The sequence below is a fragment of the Vulpes vulpes genome, chromosome 3 (assembly GCF_048418805.1).
Source record: "Vulpes vulpes isolate BD-2025 chromosome 3, VulVul3, whole genome shotgun sequence".
In the NCBI taxonomy this organism is placed as follows: Eukaryota; Metazoa; Chordata; class Mammalia; order Carnivora; family Canidae; genus Vulpes; species Vulpes vulpes.
This window is the reverse complement of record NC_132782.1, coordinates 60,716,330-60,739,172: the sequence shown is the minus strand read 5'-3', so window position 1 is coordinate 60,739,172 and position 22,843 is coordinate 60,716,330. Positions and strand designations below refer to the sequence as shown.

Below are 22,843 nucleotides of genomic sequence, written 5' to 3'. Positions count from 1 at the left end.
ATCTGCTTTTGGCTCAGGTCTTGATCCCTGGGGCCTGGGATATAATCCCACCTCAGGCTCCGTGCAGGGAGCCTGCTTCTCCCTCTGCCTGTGTCTCTGCATCTCTCTTTGTCTCTTATGAATAAGTACATAAAATCTTTTAAAAAATAAAATATTCTTCCTACAGCCACAGGACACTTGAGAAGTTTTGTCATATAGATATCTAACATACTGTATACACTGAATAATAAAACACCTTTGAAAAAAGCACGATAAAACACAGGACAAATGCTCACCAAATAAACCAAATGCACCAACTGAAAATTGGGCAATAAATGCTACTCCTGCACAGTGAATAATCATGCATTCGATTACCAGGTATGGCATTTTCTGCTACGATACATGTTTTCTTAAATGTCTATCATCACGTAACAAAAAATATACAATGTAATTAGCTTTTTCTTATTTAAAAATAAATTTTAGAAGGAAAAATACACCTAGCAAAGACGACCTACTAATACTTCACAAAACTCTGTGCCTGGAAACATCGTTTTGGAAATGCTGCCTTAGGGTTTACTTTGACTCGTGATTCAATGTTATTTGCTCCCTTTCACCCCCCCACCAAATCCCCTGCTCTGAAGTAAGTTAAGTTACATAAGTGTTCTGAGACTGCTGGGGCGGGGGGGTTGGACGGGACAAAACAAAACCTGGTTTAAGAAAAATATTTAGAAACATAGACCCCTGGAATGTGAGATGAAAACCAGAGCTTAAGAAAGAAAACAAGAAATATGGTCAAATGAAACTATGACAACATAAAGGAAGGAATCTCATTTACAATTGCGTACGGCCCCTTGGTATTCAAGAAAAAAAAATTGGTTATTGGTCGGGTTTTTGCTCTTGGATGACAAATAAGACTGCAGCATTCTAGGGTGGGTCACTCCCAAGTCTCCCTAAAAATTCGAGAGCGGATGTTTGAGGACTTGCGTTGCAGACTTGAATCACGGTCCCGCGCGGTACACGGTATTCATTCAATACAATGAAAGACCACCAGGGGGAGAAACAGGGGAACTCGGGACCCTTACAAGCAGCGACCTCAGAAGGCAACAGATTCCACTACTCTCAAAGGGGTGGGAAGCGGGCTTCTCTGGCTCGCAGCAGCAAGGCTGGACTCCTAAGTCGATAGATAAGATGGCTTTCCTGAAGTCTCCGTGGGCACTGCGCGAAAGGAGCTCTTCTGCTCCAGTCGGAATTGGATCCTACAAGCTGATTCACTCTGAATTAAAAGAGCATTGCAGAAGGTCCCCCCGGAGTGAGTGGAAGGATTGCGGAGGGCACTGGCAGTGTATTCCTCTTCCGATCTGGCTATAACTTAACTTTACGTTGGCAGAAGGACGCGCAGCAACGCTTCCTAAAACGCCTTCTTTGTAGCCACTTGGGGCTAGCCACGGGGCCCCCTTCTCTCGCCTCCAGGAAATGAGATTTCCTCTACGAGCGTAAAAGCAAAGGAACTCACTCGATCCCAATACGCGCCTATGTCTACCCTGGCCTGCTTAGTGCCCGCCGAAGCAGACACCTAAACACACAGGCAGTCCTAGGATGACACAACAGTCTCACTGCTGCAAAAGCAGGAGCACAAACACACGCGATCCTCCACCGCCCGGACTTCGGGCGGAAAAGCGAGGCGCAGGCGCACTGGCGCACTGTTACCCGAGTGCCCACTTGCCCCTCCCGCTCTCGGCAATTTCACTTCCTGTCCTCTGCGCGTCTGCTTCCGGGGTATTGTAGGCTCGGCCCCTCCTCAGCTCTTACCCTCCTCTGCCGGAGGAGGGGGGGAGTCGAGGGGGTGGGGAAGAGTTCGTTGTTTGTTTACACGATGTGAGCGGAAAAAGAGACCAATAAAGTTTATTCTGGAAACAAAAGGAAAAAAAAACAGGGTGACAGAGAAAGGAGACGGGGGCGGGGGCGTGTGGCGGGGGCTAGAAAGGAGAGGGAGCTAGAAGGAGAAAGCGGCAGTTCCGGTGCCGCCGCTGCGGCCGCGGAGGTCTTGGGCTGCTGCTGCCGCGGCCGCCGGGGCTGGGGCCGCCGGCGAGGCAGGGCTCGGGCCCGGCCGGGCAGCTCCGGAGCGGCGGGGGAGAGGGGCCGGGAGGCGGGGGCCGCGCCGCCCGCTCTCCTCTCCCTCGGCGCCGCCGCCGCCGCCGCCGCCGCCGCCGCCGCCGCCCGCGGGGCTGGGACCCGATGTGGTTAGAGCCGCGGAGCCTGGAGCAGCCCCGAGCGTGAGTAAAGCGCCGAGCGGCCCGGAGCGGGCGCGGCGGGGATGCGGACCGGGTGGGTGTGGGGGCCTCCCCGGCGCGCCCGCGGTGTTGGGCGGGGGCACCCTCGGGTCGTCTCCCGGCGTCGGCCCGCCGCGGAGTTCGCCTGCGATCGCCGCTCCCTCTCCCCCGCCTGCCGCTGGCCTCACCCAGATGCAGAGGCGAGGGCTCGCCGCTTACTCTCCTTTCCCCCCTGGCCGCCGCCACGCTTCGGGTTTCCTTCCTTTTCTCATTTTTTTGGGGATGGGGCGGTCTGGAATCCGAGGAAGTGCACCCAGGGCCGCCGCCCCGGTCGCGGTATCTCGGCCCCCCGCGCCCTTGCACGCCCCCCGGGCCGGCGGGGAGCAGGGCTGCGGCGGGCGGCGCGGCACGAGGGACCCCGGGGGAGCCGCGAGCTGCTCCGGAGGGGCTGTCATGCCCCGGGACTGGGCCCCGCCAGCCGGGCGACCCTACCCTGCCTTTGCCTCACGCTGAGTTTAAATCGCCCGGCTGGGGCAGGGAAGGAAAACCGCTCCCCCCACCCCGCGGTTCTCCTCCCACCCTTCCTCCTCTCGAGCTTGTTTTTTTTTTTTTTTTTTTTTGCTTTTAACCGAGACAATCGGACGTATTGGGTCTTTCATTCATAGACCTGAGACGTTGTCTGGTGATTTGTGTCTTTACTAAGTCTATTATGCGATGCCTTTTCCCTCGCTCCTAAGTGGTTCAGAAAGGTAGGGTACGCCCAGGGTCGGGCTGTGTAAACACCAGCCGTTCAGCCTGTGTTTTGACCGCGGCTTGAGGGGGTTTATTTTAGGATGCTAAAGGAAGAGCGGTGGTGGTGGCTAGTTCCCAGGCTCGGGAATCGAAAGCGGTTTTCTTAGATGTCGGTAACTGGGGGACTGTTTACGTAGTTCCACGGAGGGGTAAGGGAGCGCAACCAGAGGGGGCTTCGTAGAAGACAGCCCGTGTAGTCTTTGATGGATTAGAGTTGTGATTTCGTTTTGGAAAAGCTTCCTCATCCCAGTGCCTTTGTGCACGCGTGGGACAGGGGTTTGCGAGATGATATTTTGAATCCAGTTTGTGAGGTCTGGGATAACCCCTCGAAAACTTGGGTAGATAGACGAGTAAGCCAAGCCGGGTGATTTCAGTGGCCACATTTGAACCACTGCGGACAGTATTGGTCGCATGTTTTCCTCCTTAGAAAATAGATTCTCAAGGGTATTTGCTTGCAAATTTGCTTTTATACAGGCTTGTGTGATGGGGTTGAGAAAAGACCTGAAAAATACTTAAGATACCATGTTGCTAGTTTAGTTTGGATAAATCAGAATACTCTATGTCTCTATTAAGAGGCCCTCAAAGCAACTGCAGTGTAAGAGTTTGTTCCTATGTGTATTCAAGTTTTAGGATTTTTTTTTTTTACTAAAGTGTTGAATTCTGGTTGACAGCATAGATTTTTAGCTAAACATCACATATTATGGAAAATTTTGATTATCAGATGAACTGTTCTGCAGTGTCATCAACCAAAATTATCTGAAGAGGGCCCAGTGTGTGTGTGTGTGTGTGTGTGTGTGTGTGCGCGCTTGTTTTGTTTTTTAAGTTTTCTCATGTGGTGTTTTGGGATAAAATTAAATAAAATGTCATCCATAACTTTTTTTCAAAAGTTTCTTGTGCATTTTCCATCTCTGTAAAATAGAGTGCTTTTCTTTGCAAAATAAGTAATTGAAAGAAATGATAGCACATCATAATAGTAATGCCTCCATGGACAAAATAGAAAGTAAATGAATATTAATATTCTGTCGACTGTGAATATAAAGTTTGAAGGCATTTCTGTCAGTTTTAGTTGGAGAATTAAAAATGAGCCACATGTAAATGCAGAACAGTGTTTTTATATAATTAAAGTTTTTAAATTTTAAGTAAATTGGATTTAGTATGAAAGAGATGTCGCTCCATACAGCACTGTACTTGAACTGAAAGATTACTGCATCAATGTGTGTATTCTCATGGGGCTGGACATATGTAAAAGGGAGACTAAAAGAACAGTGACTCTGCCAGGCTCTGTGTATGGAACAGTCCTTCTGGAGGCAGAGCTTCCTTCCTCTCAGGATAAGATCCTCTCCATCTCAAATAAGTATTCCCTAAAAAACAACAACAACAAAAACCAACCACCTACATTTATAAATGAAATACTTGTATAAGATGGTAGATCATAATAATGTTTTTCCTAAAACAGTTTACTTTGTGTGTAGCTTTCTTGTTTGGAGGCCTTTACTGAACAGAGTTTTAACATTTGTTGTTACCATTAAAGGGCATTTGCTCTGTTGATCTGTTTATTTGAAAAGAGCTAACTTAATCCCAGTTGATCTCTTTAGCAACTGGAGTAGCATTAAAAGGATCAGTTCTCTATTTTATTATTTTAATATCTTGAATTCTAGGGTAGGTGTGATTCTTTAAGTAAAATGTGTTCCTTAAGCATCATAAAGATTTCATCTTTGATAAAAATATGTATGATCTTTAAAATTGCACAGTTTTAGCTGCATAAATCGTGGAATATTGTGGTTTATATTCATTAGCACAGTTATCAAGCTGTTTTCTTAAGTGCGGTCTTGAATTACAGCAATCCTGGAGCCAGGCAGTATTACTATCTCCGAGAAATGACATTTTAATCTGAGGTCATACAGGCATCAGGTGACAGACTCATTGACAAAACCAGTGTTTTCTGATTCCTTTCAGTATATCAAGCTACCTCTAACCTGCTTCATCCTGCTTTTTAATAGATAAAGAAACTAAGGCCCGGAGAAGTTAATTACTTAAGATCACCTTTTCCTTTATTTCCAGTAATAAGTATATGTTTTTAATTCCCTATATAGCTTGAACAGTAGTTTTCAATACAGGCTACGTATTAGAATCATCTAGTTATCTTTTCAAAAGTACCAGGACCAGGACACATGGGTGGTTCAGTGGTTGAGTGTCTGCCTTTGGCTCAGGTCATGATCCCGGGGTCCTGGAATCGAGTCTCGCCTCAGGTTCCCCACAGAGAGCCTGCTTCTCCCTCTGCCTATGTCTCTGCTTCTTTCTGTGTGTCTCTCATGAATAAATACATAAAAATCTTAAAAAAAAAAAAAAAGAAGTAGTAGTACCAGGACCAGGAGATTGTGATTTAATTGGTCTGAGAGATGGGGCCCAGACATCTGTGATTTCTTCATTTGTTTTAAAGTTCCTCAGGTAATAGTAATAGACAAGATTATAAAGCCCTTTCTTTTAAGGACATGCGTGGTTTGGTCCTTGCTTGTCTCTCTAGGTTCATTTCTCCTCCCACAGCTTCTTTGGCCTTTCCCTGATCTCTTGTGCAAATGCTCTTCCTGAAATATTTGCACTCTCTATACCTCTTCCTTAACTCACTGACTCCTACTCGTCTTTCACATCACCTCCTTCAAAAAGTCTAGTCTGGGTAGGTATCACTATTTCCTGTTCCCATAGCATCTTGTATTCCCACTGTTGTAGCATTGACTCACTGCATTATAATTGCCTATTTGTCTATATCCTCCACCAGGATATAAATTCCATGAGAAGGATAGGGAATCTTTCTATTTTATATATAGTTGTATTCTTCTTATTGGCAAGAACAGTTGCCAGTACATAATAGGCCTTATTAACTGAATAAATAAGTATATTGGCAAAAGATTTCTTTGCAACATGTAATAATTTACAAACACCAATCAAGTTTTTATTTCTGCCAAATACATTTAATATCTTTGGTCACTAAAAAATGTATATCCCTGAAGTTGCCACACATATAATTTCATTTGGAGACAGTCAAGACATTATAAATTATGTATAAATTATACCAAGCATGACTCAACCCCAGAGACACACACACAAGCAAAAATAAGGATTATTATGCACAGAACTGCACTGGAAATCAGGAGACTTGAATTCAAATATCAGTTTCACCACAAACATTGCATCCTTGGGCAAGTCTCAGTCTTTTCTGGGCCTCTGTTTCCTCATCTGTAACACAGAGAGATTGTACCAGGTGTTCTGCATGGTACCCATGTAGCCTTAAATCTTATGAGTAATAACAATACAGCTTTGGAGTCTGAAGCGCCTTGGTTGAGTACTTGGCTCTTGCAGTTACTGACAGGATTACTTTGGATTGATTTCCTAATCTGCATAATGGGAGTAATTACTATTCAATAGACTCTTGTTGAAATTTTGAATGAAATCTAGATCTAAGAGAGTTTTTGTCCCTGTATCAGGCACTTAATAAATGTTCATTTCCTTTCTCCCTAGGAGGTGTTAGATCTCATGAGTGGACTTAGATAACAAAAAGACATAGTTTATATAATCCTATTTTCCACTTTGCTAACTGCTAGCACTACAGATGTGACTAGGGACCAAAATCACTGTGACTTTTAGTTTCATTTTCTTAGAATCCCATTGCACTGTCAAACACCCAGGTGTTAGCCTGTTTGGGAAGTAATTGTGCCTAGGAGTTTCAACCATGACACGATATCGATATACCTATAATACATAATATGAAGGAGGAAAGAATCTGGTGACCTTACAGCATCTCCAAAGACAAGTGATATCAGACTTGACCATTCCAAAAGAAGAGGACAAATTAAAACTATAGGTGATTTATACAAGAAAACTCAAAATTTTGATAAAACCTCAGTTCACCAAAGCTTAAAATTCAGGGATCATTATTTAGTAATTTCTGGGAGATACAGAAAATATACCTCCGGTGAGGACCAAATTCATGTTCTTGATGTCAGATTAGCAATTTCAGATATCAACAGACTGAAATTGTTGATATTTTTCTTTATTTGGGAGCCATGTGTTTAAATATATAGTTAGCCTTTATTTGGTAGTAGAGAGTAACCTTATGTGTAGTGTAAATAGTACCTCTTGGCTAGAGTTCCTTGATACCAATCTTATTTTTATATAAACCAAATTGGTGTGCCTGAGTTTTCCTTTAAGTTTGTATTTAAAGTGAATTTTACTACCAGTCATTTTGGAAAAAAAAAAAATACTATAATAAAACTTAAAAACTGTGAGGAGGAGAAACTGAAATATTAGGGCATAAAAAAGAAATGTGAAGCAACACATAGTAAAATCTGAGAATTCAACTTGAAGGCTTGTGATTTCCATCACTGAAAAAGGTTATTAAATTTTAAATATATCAATAGTGTTTTATAGCTATATGTGTCTTATTCACATTTAATCCTTTATTCTGTGAACTGATTGATCTTGGTTAAGGAACTTTTAAGTGTTCTTTCTCCCTCTTCCCAAATACATAGTTTAGGGAGTTTAAAGTTAAAATCTTCCAATAAAGAGTTTACAAGTTTGTAATAAATGTGGTAACTTAGAGCTTTTTCAAGTTTAATATTAAGTTGAAGCTGTTTTTAAGTGTGGATTATAGAGCTCTGATCTAGAGGGCTAAGGGACTAAACTCCAGTCCCAAAATGTTACTTTGTATTTGTGTATGGGGAAGAAGACGAAGATTATATCAAATTTTTGCCTCTTTTCCTGCATTGATAGGAATTGTATTATGTTGCTTGCTAAGTAAATCATATAATGAGATAATTTAAGTGATCTCAAATTATATAAAATTATTAAGGAAGAATATACATACTAATCATTATTCTAAGTTTATATCTAATATAAGAATTTCATATTTAGCTCAATAACTAAGTACTCATTTCTTCTGTATTACTTAGTAGTTACCTTGATAATTTATCAAAATTGTTGTCATGTAGTAGAAATTAAGTTTTAATGACATTTGGCATATAATTGCAATTGTTATGGAGTCTTTGTATCAAAACCAGCATTAGGATTTAAAATAAAGGTGAGATTAAAAAATAGTAAGAATCCTTACAGATCATACCTATCTGGTATATTTCAGATTTTAAATATTTGTATAGTGGAAGCCAAAAAAGTCAATGTTGTGATTTGAAAAAAAGCTGCAACAGAATAGAACATCTATTCTGATCATAATTCTCTTGCCAACCTCAATACCTACTCAAGCGTTAGTAAGACAGAGTGGAGATATGCATCTTACAAAGTACTATAGAAAGTTAAAACAATATTATGAAGATAATTTTAAGCATAAAATTTTTAACAGGAAGAAATCATGTTCATTCTTGTTATCTTCAGCACTTAGCGTAGTGCCTAAAAGTAAGTGGCCAATAAGCATTGATATTTTTGCAGCAAAATCATAATTAAGAATCAAAATATTTTTCTTATCTTTTATCAGTTTGTAGCTATATACTTCAAACTATCTGAAGAGTAGGTAAGTTGCTCTGTGCCAGTCTTAGTTGATCATTTATTGAATATAAACTTGAAGTATAGCAGAAACACTTTTCTGTAAGTTGTTAACAAGTTGCATATTTCTCTTGCTTTGGGGGATATTTTTAAGAGAGGAGGTTAAGGAGAGACTGTGTGCTATGGTGAAAAGAACACTGAATTAGGAATCTAAAACCTGGGTTCTTTTTTTTTTTTTTTTTTTTAAGATTTTATTTATTTATTCATGAGAGACACACAGAGAGAAAGAGAGGTAGAGACACAGGCAGAGGGAGAAGCGCAGGCCCCATGCAGGGAGCCTGACATGGGACTCCATCCTGGGTCTCCAGGATCACGCCCTTGGCTGAAGGCGGCGCTAAACTGCTGAGCCACCCAGGCTGCCCTAAAATCTGGGTTCTACGTTGAACTATTAACCAACTGTTTAGTTTTAAATCTTAATCTTTTGCTGCTTGTTCCTTTTACCTACACAATTTCTTTTTTTTTTCCTACACAATTTCTAATGTTCTTTACAATTCCAAAATTCTGTGAGATTCCTAGTATTTTCAAGTCTATATCTGATTTCAAGAAAAAGTAAGCCACTCCCTAAAAAGGGAAGACAGTCTATGCCAGTTTGTTTTGTTTTCAGAAGCTAAAATCTTCTTATCTGCTTGTTTATAAATGTGCACATATTTGAAGGCCCTTGTATGAAAATCTGTGGCATAGACAAACTGGCATCAGAAAAGAATGGGCTGGAAAAGATTCTTTTCTTTCTGACCATCAGTGACTTTGGAAATCAAACTAACTTCAGGCATGGCCATTTTAGTTACTGGCACTCAGGCAGTTGAATGACAGGCATGGAGAGTAGGTCATCCATTGCACACCAGTTGCCAGGGTTATGAAGGCCAGCAAACCTGTCACAGCACCCTTAATAGCCACTGGTCACCATCCTTCCTTGTTAAAGACTTCTAGGAAAGTATGTTCCACAGTTTCCTTTGGTGACCCACCCCATGAGATGGTTTTCAGAAACTGTGTTCTAATTTTAGGAATATAATTCCAGAGACACAGTAAGCCTTTTTTTTTTTTTTTTTCCAGATACGTCTTTTTTGCGCAGATATAAGGAAAGATAACAAAAATCATCGTTCTTGATTAGAAAGCATTGGTATTTATGCCACTGATTTGTTGTTTCTATAAGTGTTCAAATTACTTACCTATGTGGTTTGAATATTTTTTAATCAGGAAACTGTCCAAAAATTTAGAGGTTTTTTTTTTTTTTTTGAGATTTTTTTTTATTTTTATTTGACAGAGAGAAAGAGAGAGAGCAGGAGCAGTGGGAGGAGGGGCAGAGGGAGAAGCAGACTATCGGCTGAGAAGGGAGTCGGACGTGGGGCTCGATCTTGGGACCTCAAGATCATGACCTGAGTCCAGGGCAGATGTTTAACCGACTGAGCCATCCAGGTGCCCCTATTTAGAGTTATTTTGAGTATATACTCCTTTTTAAACAAACTAAGCATATTTCTGTGGCTTATTTTTCTTTGGGAGGTCATTCTTTTGCAAGTACTTCTCTGATGGACTTATTGCAGGCCTAGACCTAAAAGTACTATTGCATTTAGAAACAATTGACTGCCTCTAGCATAAAAGTGAGTGGAGTGTGTGTGTGTGTTTTCCTTAGGAGATTAACTTTTTGGAAAGAGCAAAAATCTTGAAGTTTTTTTGTTAAATAAGCTACTATTCTATGAATATGAATTTATAGAGTACATCATCAAGTATAAAGCATCACTAATGGGAAAAATTGTGAGGGGGGAGTTTGAAATTAGGACTGCTAACGTCCAATCTGAAATCAAACCATACTTGACAGTAGGGAAAGGAAAAACTGTGTTTTATACTTCACTTTTTAAATTTATAAATATTAATAGTAATATCACTTTGAAGTTGTTGTCCATTTGAATTATTTCCTTAAAATCTAATGGCTATTATTATTTGCATTTGAGACTCCCATAGGCAGCATCTTAATGTATTTATGAAAGAGATATTCTTATTCTTTTTCTCTATATGGGAGTTGTAAAGGTTGAACATGACTTTTTCAAAGCAGCTTCTGTACTTGTCTTTATAATAATAAGTACTCAAAGTACTTTGGAATACTAGTAATTTTATAGTGTGGAGACTGTTTTCTCTTCACTAGAAATGGCCAACTTTCAATTCTCTTAGTGATATTATGGGGCTCCAGATTTCTTCAAAATCACTTTGAATAATTTTGACTAATTCTGTACAATAAAAAGCAACCTTTTTTATAGCCATGTTATATTCACGGCACTACTAATGTATAGCTAAATGTATCTGCTAATGTACAACTACTAAAGAGCATTGCTAAATATATCATGCTATGGTCTTTTTTGTTGAGTATAAATATCATGCATATAAATTAGTATATTTCTCCTACAAATATTTTTTTTAGCAACTAAAATGAAGGTAAGTTATTTGACAATAGGACAGAATATTTGAAGTTAGTACAGTCTTAAAATAAGCCAAGAAGTGTGCTTAGCTTGTTGAAAAATACAGTCAGTGTACTTAGGCTTCTTTAATTTTCTTTCTCCAAAATATACGTCATAATGGCTAAGAGCATGTGCTCTGGAGCCAGACTATTGAGATTAGTAGTTTTGTAGCTTAGGGCAAGTTATTTAACCTGTCTGGGTTAAACACTCTCCGGGTTAATAGACATTTCCTTGTTTGTAAAAGAAGGATGATAACAGTACCTACATCATAATATTGTAATGAGGATTAAATGCTTAATACATTAAAGCATTTAGAACAGTGCCTAGCATGTAGTAAGCACTCAACTCCAGGACACCTGGGTGGCTCAGTGGTTTGAGTGTCTACCTTCGACTCAGGGCGTGATCCCAGAGTCCCAGGATCCAGTTTGCATCAGGCTCCCCACAGGGAGCCTGCTTCTCCTTCTGCCTATGTTTCTGCCTCTCTCTGTGTGTCTTTCATGAATAAGTAAATGAAATCTTAAAAAAAAAAATTAGGCTCCTTGAGAGCACAAACTGCGTCATATTCATCAATTTATTTGGGGGCTTTAACATTATGTAGTGAATTGAATTTTGTCCATTCTGAGGATTTACTAATGGATCCAGTCTCTGGAGAGTGAACAGTAAGATTGCCTTCTAACAAGTTTCTTGATTACTGCTTGCTTTTTGTTCTGTTATAACTTTTAAAATTTCTTTCTAGCTCTAGGAACCTGAATTCTGTTTCATACCTTCTCCTAAGAGAGGTTAGCATATGGAGATTTAGCTTGATAGAAATGAGAGATTGATGGATGGAAGATACTAGGTAAATGGATGTACATTTTTCATGTCTAATCTGATCTTCCTTGGATCGATTTTTCTCTGTCAATTCCTGGAATCTCAAAATCCCTGGCAGATACCTTAATATCACTCGGCCATTGAAGCAATACTTGTTTCAAGCTACTAGGCGTTTCTTTTCCCTGTCCTCCATGTGCTAAAGACTATGGTTGTGTCATATTGTTGCATAATCCCTGTATTACATGGCTTCTATAGAATTCTCATGTCATGTTTTAAAGCGGCTTATATCTCACACATTATACTTGTTATGAAGCCTTTATTAAATACCATATTTACTCTTTTGTATATCATTTTGTTGCCCAATTTACACTCATTGGACGTTGTGTAAAACTTATAAGTCATTTATGTGAAAATAAGGAAAGCAACCGTGCATTCTGATTTTTCAATGAGTTGTCCCTAATTCTTTGCTTTTTTTTTTTTTTTTAAGATTTTATTTATTTATTCATGAGAGACAGAGAGAGGCAGAGATATAGGCAGAGAGAGTAGCAGGCTCCATGCAGGGAGCCCGATGTGGAACTCAATCCCTGGTCTCTAGGATGACACCCTGAGCCAAAGGCAGATGCCCAACCACTGAGCCTTTAATTACTAACTTACCTACATAGCATCATTGATACAAATGTTTGTGGTATCATCTTGTTGGCACCTTACATAAATGAGACTGTTAGTTCATATTTAAGTGTTCATATTAAGTGATCCCATCACCTGTATCTCTCATATACCAATTGATAGTAACAATAAAATCTATATACTTTTAAAAGCTATATCATTATTATTAATTTATATGGATATTTCTTTAGAAAGGATCTATAATTTTAGGACAGTTATGCAAAATTTTCATTATTACTTTTAAAGAATTGAGCATACTTCTAAACATTTTTTTTTATCCATGTGAAACTATATAGAATTTCATTTCTTTTGGGGGGTGGCATGTGCAGTGAAAAAAAACAAAAACTAAACAAAACATGACAATGGACTGTTCTATTACTGACCAAGAGTTTATTGCCTTAGTATCTGGTTGCGATTAATCTAGGCATTGAATTTAAGAATTAACTACTTATTTTAAAATGGCATCATGGAGAGTTATAGCTAACAACCTGTGTGAGAAAATTTCCTTGATTTTTCTAAATGTACACATAAGTATGTATCCTTTGAGTTACCTCAAACCCAAACTCTAATATCATGAATCTGGGAAAGAGGAATATTATGGACTTTGTAAATGTTATCTCCCTTAGTCCTCACAGTAGCAGTTCACACATTAGGAAACTAAAGTTCCACGTCTAATCAGTACAGTGGAGTCTCATCACAATTTACGTGAATTCAACTATATATACCCAGCCAAAAGTAAAATCATGACAAAAGTAATCATTTAAATACTGTGGTCACATCCCACTACTGAGCTTTTGTTTCAAAATAGACATGAGATTAAAGATGTGACTCTCTATCACCTCAATTGATCTCATTGTGTAGGCATGAACAACTCACAGTGTTGAGTGTGATTCTGTTAGTCAGTCATATGTAATGTTCATAAAGCATAGCTTCTAATGCCAAACCTGTAGTGCTTAACCGAAGAAACAACAATTTTTTCCAGTGCTGGAAGAGAACTGGTGTTTCAGACTAGCTGAGCAATTGTGTTGATTTTCAAAGTGGCCTGCAGATATGGCCACAAGAAACCACCGTCTCTACATGTGCATCCTCTCTGAAACATACATGTACATGCATAAACCCACACCCTTTTAAATATATATTTCATGTATTGCACATAAAATTTTATTGTGTGTTCTAGATTGCTGTAAGTGTATCTTTATGCAAAATGTTTCTATACAAGGTGTTATACAAAAAATGTGTACATTGTGTTGTTTATGGATGATCTAAGAGATTTTTCAAGGAAAATGTGTACACACCCACAGACTGTGTGTTGTTTGCCACTATATACCCAGGGTCTCGCACATTGCTAAGCACAAAGTTTATTGCATCACAGGGGAAAAAATGTTTAATACTTAACTACTTATTTTTAAAATATAAATATACATGCAGTGATCATATTTTCGCAGCTCAGATTTTGAAGCCTTTCAAAAATTTGCTTCATACCCCAGATGAATTAGTTTTAAGTCATTTTAGAACAGTATGGAAATAGAATATTGGAAATTACAGCTATCTCACAACATCTGGTCCTGATATAATTACTGGACTTAGCATTACTTATGTTTCTTTCCTTTGTCCCATCTCTTCTTTTATATGTATATGGATGGATTTGCTAAAGGGAACTCAACCATACTATGCAGAATTTATTTTATGAAAATTTGGATTAGATTCGCTAACTCTTCCAACTAGAGAAATGAAAAAACTAGGATAGGACATTTAAATAAGGTGACAGATCTACATATTACTCTTACCTCCCTATGTAATATTCATTCCCTTTGTACAAACACCCACTTTTTAAATATCCTATCTAATCTGTGCAGGGAGGTAGAACTTCCCCCTAGAGTTTCCCTGTGCCAGTCTTTCTAGCCTGCCAGAAGGTAAGACTACTGGGCCAAGAAGACATGATCTCTCTCACACTGGGAGAGAAGAAAGAATTGGCTCAGTGAAATGGGACATTTGGTTATAATTCCAGATCAGAATAAAAATATCTAACCTGCCTGCTAACCACGTGACACTGAAGAAGCCACTGAGGTTTTATGAGCCCGAAAAGATCACTAGATGGCTAGTAACTGAAAGAGATATTTCCAGGATGCTGTGTTCCAGAAATGAGCTTGTGCAAACTTTAAGAATGTAGAACTCAAATAGCAGCTATGAATAAAATAGAAATAAAAATAATTCAGTAGTACATTAAGTCTGCTTTATGATTATCAAGTATCTAAGAATGCAAAGATGGCTAAATATGAAATTTTATAATGCATAGGTCAATGCATCTGATAAGGAAAATAAACATATCAGCAAACATGGAAAAGAAATTAATAATTTCCTTTTATCAATTTAAAAGCCAGGAATGAAGAAAAATTTCCTTAACAAAGCATATCAAACTAAAAGCTAAAATAATAATTGATGGTGAAATGCTAGAGAAACAATGACTATTAGAAACTCAGAAACCCATTATCACTACATTATTATATAACATTCTTCAGGAAGTTCTGACCAATATAGTTAAGACATGAATTAGAACCAAGAGGAATAAATACGAAAAAAACTGCATAATCCCATTTTTGGTATGGTATGATTGCATTCCTGGGAAAACCAAGAATCAACTGAGAAGTTTATTAGAACTAGTAAGAATGTAGAGTAGGTAGATTTAAGACAAATACTTTAAATTCAGTAGTTTGGGGATGCCTGGGTGGCTCAGTGGTTGAGCGCCTGCTTTCAGCTCAGGGCATGATCCCGGGGTCCTGCAACAGGCTTCCTGCATGGAGCCTGCTTCTCCCTCTGTCTATGTCTCTGCCTCTCCCTCTGTATCTCCTACTAATAAATAAATCTTTAAAAATAAAATAAATTTAGTAGTTTGCCTTTATAACAGAAGTAGTTATTTAGAAAATATGATAGAAAAATCATAACAATGATGACGGAAAATAAAAAATTAGTTTAATAAGAAATGTGGGAGTCATTTCCATGTAAGGAAACCTGAAAACTGAAAAATTCTGGGATAAAGGCAGGGTGGGGTAGGGAGGGTGGTACAGGGGGAAGAATATCATGTGCCTGAGTGGAAAGTCCCAGCTATTACAAATATCCATTTTTCTCAAGTTAACTTACAGGTTTATCATAATTCTGATTTTTAAAAAATGTGTTTGAGGAATTAACAAGATAATTCTTAGTTTTGTCCAAGAGGCTAAACAGGTAAAGAGAAAAAAGTGAAAAACCAAGAAGAGTGACAAAGAGCTAACCACTATAGCCCTATTAGATATCAAAACATACTATAAAATCATAATAAATGAAAGAGTTGGATACTGGCATAGCATTGATAGTAAAATTGATAAAAGGGAATCGAGATCCCAAAAATAGATATTCTAAATATAATGAAGGAATCCTTGGAAACCAGTAGAAAAGGGAAGATAGTGCGTTTTTTTTTTTTTTTGAGAGTATTAAATAGTATTCAAAATAAATTTGAATCTTTATTTAATCTTATATACCAAAATAAATTCCAGGTAAACTGAGGAGTTAAATGAAATAGAGTAAATATCCTTATGCTAGTCTCATTTAAGAAAGATATTTATGTGGATGGGGAAATACCATCCAAACTTTAAAGAACTGGAAGGACTCATGAAGGACTCATACATTTGACTCAGAACATTGACATTTATTCTGTCCTTTTCTCCCACCCCCAATCTCCCCAGTTCTAATGAACAAATTAAAGATATGGAGAGCAGGATTAGAAATGTGCAAATATGTAACAGACAGATGTTTATCTCTATTTGGATCAAACCATTTTATTGGTGGGCTTCATGGAAGGGTTAAAGGGCTGGGAGTCCATTGAGATTCAACGCCCTTGGCCCAGCCAGGATCTCCCCAACTTCACAGTTACAGAAAGTCAAATGTTTATCTTTAAATTTTGAAGTATTTCTGCAAATGCTTTCAAAAGTACCAAATTCAATGAATGAGTAAAGAACTTGAGAAAACAGGTTTATTTTCTAAAGTGAAAATAAAAGCAAATGGGAAAATGTTTCTCCCTGACAGATCATCAAAAAAGTGAAACTTTAAGATGCAGTGATATATTTTTACTTTTTGAGTTAGCAAGAAATGGTTTTGCTGCTGATGAAAGTGCCATGAAATGGGCTGTTCATATATTTCTATTGGCAGTCTAAACTGATTGAACTGATTGCTGAATTAGGTCAGCAGTTTTTGTGCCTTTAAAATTAACATTTTGATGCCATAATTTCATTTGCTGTATTATATATGGAAATTTTAAAACAGCTTAAGTATTCTGTAAGTAAACCACTATATATATCTCCCATAGAAATAGGTGGTCATACAACAAACACTGTTGTTTATGAAGAATTTACAATAATTTGAGGAAATGTTTTTGAAGTGAAAAAGCAACATAAAAATCATTATACTGTATGAGCACAACTATATAAACCAAAGAAATAAACTAAAATATTCATAGAAAAAAAAAAAGCCGTAAGAGAGAACATCTCAAAAAATGGTAATAATGGTTATGTCAGATGCGTTTTTCACTGGTTTGTTTTCTTTATTCATCTGTACACCATTGCATTTTAAGTAGTTACAGAGCACAGTCTAATTAGATCTTAATAGACACTTCAGTCAATATTTAAGTGAATGAATTTCTACAGTAAGCATGAATTACTTTTACATTGAAAGAAATATGAATACAATCCACTTCTAAGTTAAGAAAAGGAGAAGTGTGGGAAGTGCCCTAGAAAGGAACGTGATTAATAATATCTTACACTTAGATTTCCAGTTTTCATAGTTCTATTTTATAAGATCCTTTTCTGTTAATAATATCATTACTTGCTAAGTTAGGAATTTCTGTAACCTTTACTATATCCTACTTGACCTACCAAATTCAACCAATCACTAAGTCTTGGGTATTTCTTTTTGGAAATGTCTTTTGATTTCATTTTCACCTTTTCTCATAGTCACTGCCTTATTTTAGTTCTTTCCTACCCTGACTAGTCTCTCCACTTTTCTCTCTTTTACTTTCCATGCTGCTGCCAACATTACCAGACATGTAAATAACTAGCAGAATTTCATGAATGTGCTATAATAAATAGATTCTGTGGAAGAGAACAGGGGAGAGATTGACACTGCTTCCACACTGTTGCCAAAATATCACTCATCCTAAAATACAAAATTGATCTGCTTAAAGCTCAGTAACTCTTTGTGGCCTACATTTTGCTTCTCAAGCTTTGAGTATGTAAGAATCATCAGGGGAAATTTGTTACAATGTAAATTATCCCCCCAAATGTAAATTACTCATACTCTAGAAAATCATATTCAGTGCATCTACAGGCCTGGGAACATGCATTTTTAACAAGGCTTCCTACTCTTGGTCCTGTACATATGATCCCAGGATGAGATTTTAAGGAACGGTAACCTTGGAATATCATTAATTTACTATCATTCTCATAATTTGGCACCAGCCTACTTTTCTGCATGGAGTTTCTGTACTTTCCCTCACTGAACACCTTGTAATCTAGCCATTGTGAACTCCCTCAAACTCACCTAGATCTTTCTGGACCTCTGTGCTCATCATGCGTGTTCTGTTTCTGCTGCTCCTACCCAATAACTTGACCTGGCACGCTATCTTGAGCTTCTGTATTAAGTATTCCTGGAGTCACTCTTCAAGACCAAAGTCAGTCCCTCCCTCCTCTGTTTTCTGTAGCCTCTGCTTATTACAGCACATACATACTGCGCTAATTTTGTTTACTTCTTTACACGTCTGTCTTCCTCATTAGGTTATAAGCCTTTTGAGGTCAGGGATGTGCTTTTATTTATCTTGTACCTCTAGCATAAGCCTGGCCCATAATAATTGCTTAACAAATGTGTGTCATATAATTAACAGTGCAATAAAGAAGACTGGAAATGAGTGATTAGTCCCATTTTTCAGTAAGGAAAAGAAGGTCTTAAGTTACGTATTTGCTTACAGTTACCCCACTTTTGAGTATAGACTTGAGATTCACACCCCAAGATTCACACACGTGGCTTCTTTTCTGGTTTTGGTCCTCACAGGTAGACTGTCACAGTAAAATTACACACAAACACACTTTTTTAAGCATCTCCGTCCTCTCACTTATCAGTTGATCATGTTTGCGGCGGAAGGTGTTTCAATAAACTTTCTCATCACATTCAGTCTTTGTAAAATAAAACCTATTCCTCCAGAGCAAGAACGGATTATTAGATATTAAACTGTTTGTCTCTCAGTTTCACATCCAACCTCCTGTGCTCTACTTTGTGATGCTTATTTGTATCCCTTACAGAAACGTGTTCTGCATATTATAAAAAAAACAAAAAACAAAACCATATTATAGTACCTAATGGGTTTCCACAAATGCTGGTTTAGTTAAATTCAGCTGACATTTACATATGTAACATTTTATCCTGCAACAACTAAGACAAAAGGCTATGTATGTATTAAATATTCAAGTAGGTTTCCATCATATTTTTTAAAGCTCCATTTTCATAGTTTAAATGTGTTTAGCCTGACTATAGACTTCAGTCTTAAGGTGTTGATGGAAATCAACCACCAGCTGCAAAGTTCAGATCCAGTATGCCATAGAATACATGTAGCTATGGCTTGAACCAAATGTTAGCAATGAAATATTTAGTAGCAACTGTTCTTTTAAAAGAAACATTTTAGATAATTAGAGTCATCTTGTAATACCCTTATACCCAGCTGTCAGCTTTTTACTTTTTCTGCCAATATTTCTGGAACTGAAATCAAGAAAATGGAAATTAGGGTACCATACTTTGAAATACATTAAACACTCGAAAAACTGTTATATCTTATAAAGATTTCCAAATAGAGTTCCTCAGTTAGTGTCGCAAAGATATTTATAAAAAGCAAATATCTATAATAACACCAATATTAAGCTGAAATATATGCATTGGTAAATAAGAGGAGCATTTGAGAATTTGAAGAATTTGCCTCTTTGAACAGCCAGTGAACTTGAAGACTATTAAAGTAAATTTGAGAATTTTAATTTCATTTTGAAATATTGTTTCTTAATTTTGTTACCATGTTTAATTAGCATCTCACTATCCTTCCATTCTCCCTTTTTAGCTTTTGTCATCTTTCTACTTTCAACATACTCAAATCTCCATTTTCTGTCACATCAACTTTCAGTAATAGTCCTGATTCCCCACGATGTTAGACAATGATAATATTACTCCTGTTTTCCTTTCAAGTCTTCTACCCTTTCACCATAAATTATGTGATTTTTACATTGTCAAGTAATGGTAATGCTGATATTTGATACTGTAACCATACTGAAACCTGCTTATGTTTTGACTATAGGTAGATTTTAATAGTTGAAACTGATACTATTTACATTAATATGATTATGTAAAATGTTTCATTCCACAACTAAATAGAACCATAGGATTAGATTTCTTTGTGTTCAACATCATGAACCATGCAAAGAATATTTTTAGCATTTCAGTCACATGGCTCCTCTTTTCATACACTGTAAAATTGCTCAAATTGTGCTGTTTCATATTTTGAGCATGATTTTTTTTGTATATTTTGAGGTTGTTGTTTTTTTTTTCCTAAAGTCCTCAATTCATTTTATCTGTTGCTCAGAGCCAGTTGTGTTCTTTGTCCTGAATATTTTTTACTTGGGCTGTACAGAGTTCATCTACTAGCTTGGGTTTATTACTTCTTACACTTGATAAAACTTTACTCTAGGATTGCTTTTTCTTGTTATTTATGTTGTTTGGCCACTGGGTCAGTTCCACCATGTCTAGTGTAGTAATCTTCCTCCTTCTTGACCTCCATCTTTGGTTGGGTAGAGTAATAAATCAGGTGCCTCAGATTTGGTTCATGGAAGTAAAACCCATGGAAATATCTTTATTTTTTCTTTACACATGATAACTTGCTGAGTATAGAAATCCTGGTCAAATTGTTTTACAACATATTTTAATTGCTGCATAATTTTTCACTACTAATTATTTTTTAGTTTAATTCCAGTGTAGTTAACATACAGTATTTTATAGTTTCAGGTATGCAACATTCACTACTGTTATTATTGAGGAGAAGACTGTTGCCAGTCAGTTAATTGTTCCTTTACATATTACTGATTCTTCCCCCTGTGAAAGCTTTTAGGCTTTTATCTTTTATTGTCTAGTATGGAGGGGTTTTTAAATATTTATTCTGCTCAGTTGTCTCTTTTAGTATAAACATGTAAGCCTCTCCAGCTCAGATGCTTTTTATTTCTTTAATTTCTTTCTCCATTTTCCTCTTATTTCTTCTGGATTAACAAATATTTGGTTGTTGGACCTCATTGATTCATCTTCTATATCTGTTTACCCCTTATTTTCAATATGCTACTTTTTACTCTGTGTTTTAGCAGGTTTTTTTTTTATTTTGAAAATCCAATAGGTGAAATATATCATTTACTTTGCTTTTTATTATAAATAAAGATGAGTATCATATGTTTTTTTGGTCACTTACATTTCTTTTTCTATGAACTCTGAGTTCACTTCTTTTTTTATCCATTTTTTACTGGGTCATCCTGTATATACCATAGGGATTTCTCCCATTTTCAGTTATATGAGGAGCAAGTAATTTTTACTAGTTTATCTTTTGAATTTGCCCAAGGTTTTCTCCTACATAAAGGAATTTTTTATTTTTCTGTATTTGGATTTATTAATCTATTTATGGCATCTTGATTTCGCTTAGAAAAGACTTCCTCACATATATGAGGAAAGATCATCTCGTGTTTTTTTATAGTACTGCTATGTTTCTTTTTTACATTGTGTTTGTTATTCTAAATAGAATTTATTTGAATGTAAGGTGTAAATAGGAACCCGCTGTTTTTTTTTTTTTTTCAAGCGTCCAGCCTGTTGTTCCAAATGGTCTTTTCCGTATTGATTGGAAATGACATCCTTTTTATATAATACATTGTGTCTATTTTAAATTTTCTGTTTTATTTATCTGACATCATGAGCTATATCTTACCATTGTAATTATTGTGCTTTTTTAATATATTTTAATATCTGGTAGGACTAGGCCCTTTCTCTCCCTTCTTTTCCCCCCTCTCCTAACTTCTCCTGGGATTTCTGCTTTTCTTTCTATTTTTCTTTTTGAACATAAGAAATATGTTCTTGAACATAAGAAATATGTGTGCATAAATTCTGCACACACAAATCATGCTAGTATTAATTTTTGTTATGTTAAATGTATAGATTATTTCAAGGAGAATTGACATCTTTATGAACTTGAGTCTTCCTATCCAAGAATATGATGTTTTTCTATTCCTTCAAGTCATTTATGTTACGCAATGACATTTTAAAATTAATCAGTAAAAATTAAACTTTTCTTCCCCTCCAAGTGGCTAGTCACTTCTACTAGGATTGTCTATTAAATAATACATATTATTACCTGACATAGAGATTCTGATTTTTTTTTTCCTATACAAACCTGCAGCAACTACTTGGTTTCATTTCTTTACCCAGTTCTGTTCCCTAGATCTGCATCTTTACCCAGTTCTGTTCCCTAGATCTGCATCAGCCAATACTATATATATAATTTTTTTAATTGAAGCTTTAATGTCGGTTAAGGCTTGTGTCCCCTCATTATTCTTTTTTCAAACATTCAATAAACTAAAAACTATTATAAAACTTCTTACACTGTATAAAAACTTTCTCTCACACAGACCTGCCTCACTTCAGGTGTTAGTTATCTTAAATAAAGTATTAGCTAAGGGCGCCAATAGTTTGTGAAAACATACACATGCACACTCCACAGTCACATGGCATTAATGCTAGACCATTGGTCATTTTAACTTTAGGATATCTGTAACACACATATATAAATTCAATCACTCACACAAAAACATACCACTTTAGTAAAATATGAATAGAAAGCTATTCCTTGACATATTTTTTAAAAGATTTTATTTATTTATTCATAGAGACACAGAGAGAGAGAGAGAGAGAGAGAGAGAGAAGGGGGGGGCAGAAGCACAGGCAGAGGGAGAAGCAGGCTCCATGCAGGGAGCCTGATGTGGGACTCAATCCAGGGTCCCCAGGATCAAACCCCGGGCTGCAGGCAGCGCTAAACCACTGCGCCACCGGGGCTGCCCACCTTGACATATTAAATAATAACCAGAAGCTTTAGTCAGGCTTAATAATGAAAGATTCATGCTCTATTCATGTTATGAATAATAAGGAACAATCAATAGCTTCTCATTTGTGTTGGTGTACAATACTAATACAGTTAGACAAGGGAAGGAAAATGAGTATAATACAGGAGGAGACAAAGTA

At 37.2% G+C, this 22,843-nt stretch overlaps 1 protein-coding gene across 2 annotated transcripts in view; it reads left to right on the top strand.

Annotated features, from left to right (window-relative positions):
- Window positions 1-2,110: 2,110 nt before the first annotated feature.
- The window catches only part of PIK3CA (phosphatidylinositol-4,5-bisphosphate 3-kinase catalytic subunit alpha), an 80,587-nt gene continuing 59,854 nt past the window's right edge, over window positions 2,111-22,843 (top strand). Inside the window, exon 1 of one of the 2 annotated variants that reach the window (XM_026007196.2) lies at window positions 2,111-2,252. The gene's annotated coding sequence lies outside the window, so the exon portion shown is untranslated. Of the gene's footprint in view, window positions 2,253-2,869; window positions 2,999-22,843 lie in introns of those variants that run through there. The other variant, XM_072752643.1, reaches the window with a different exon arrangement.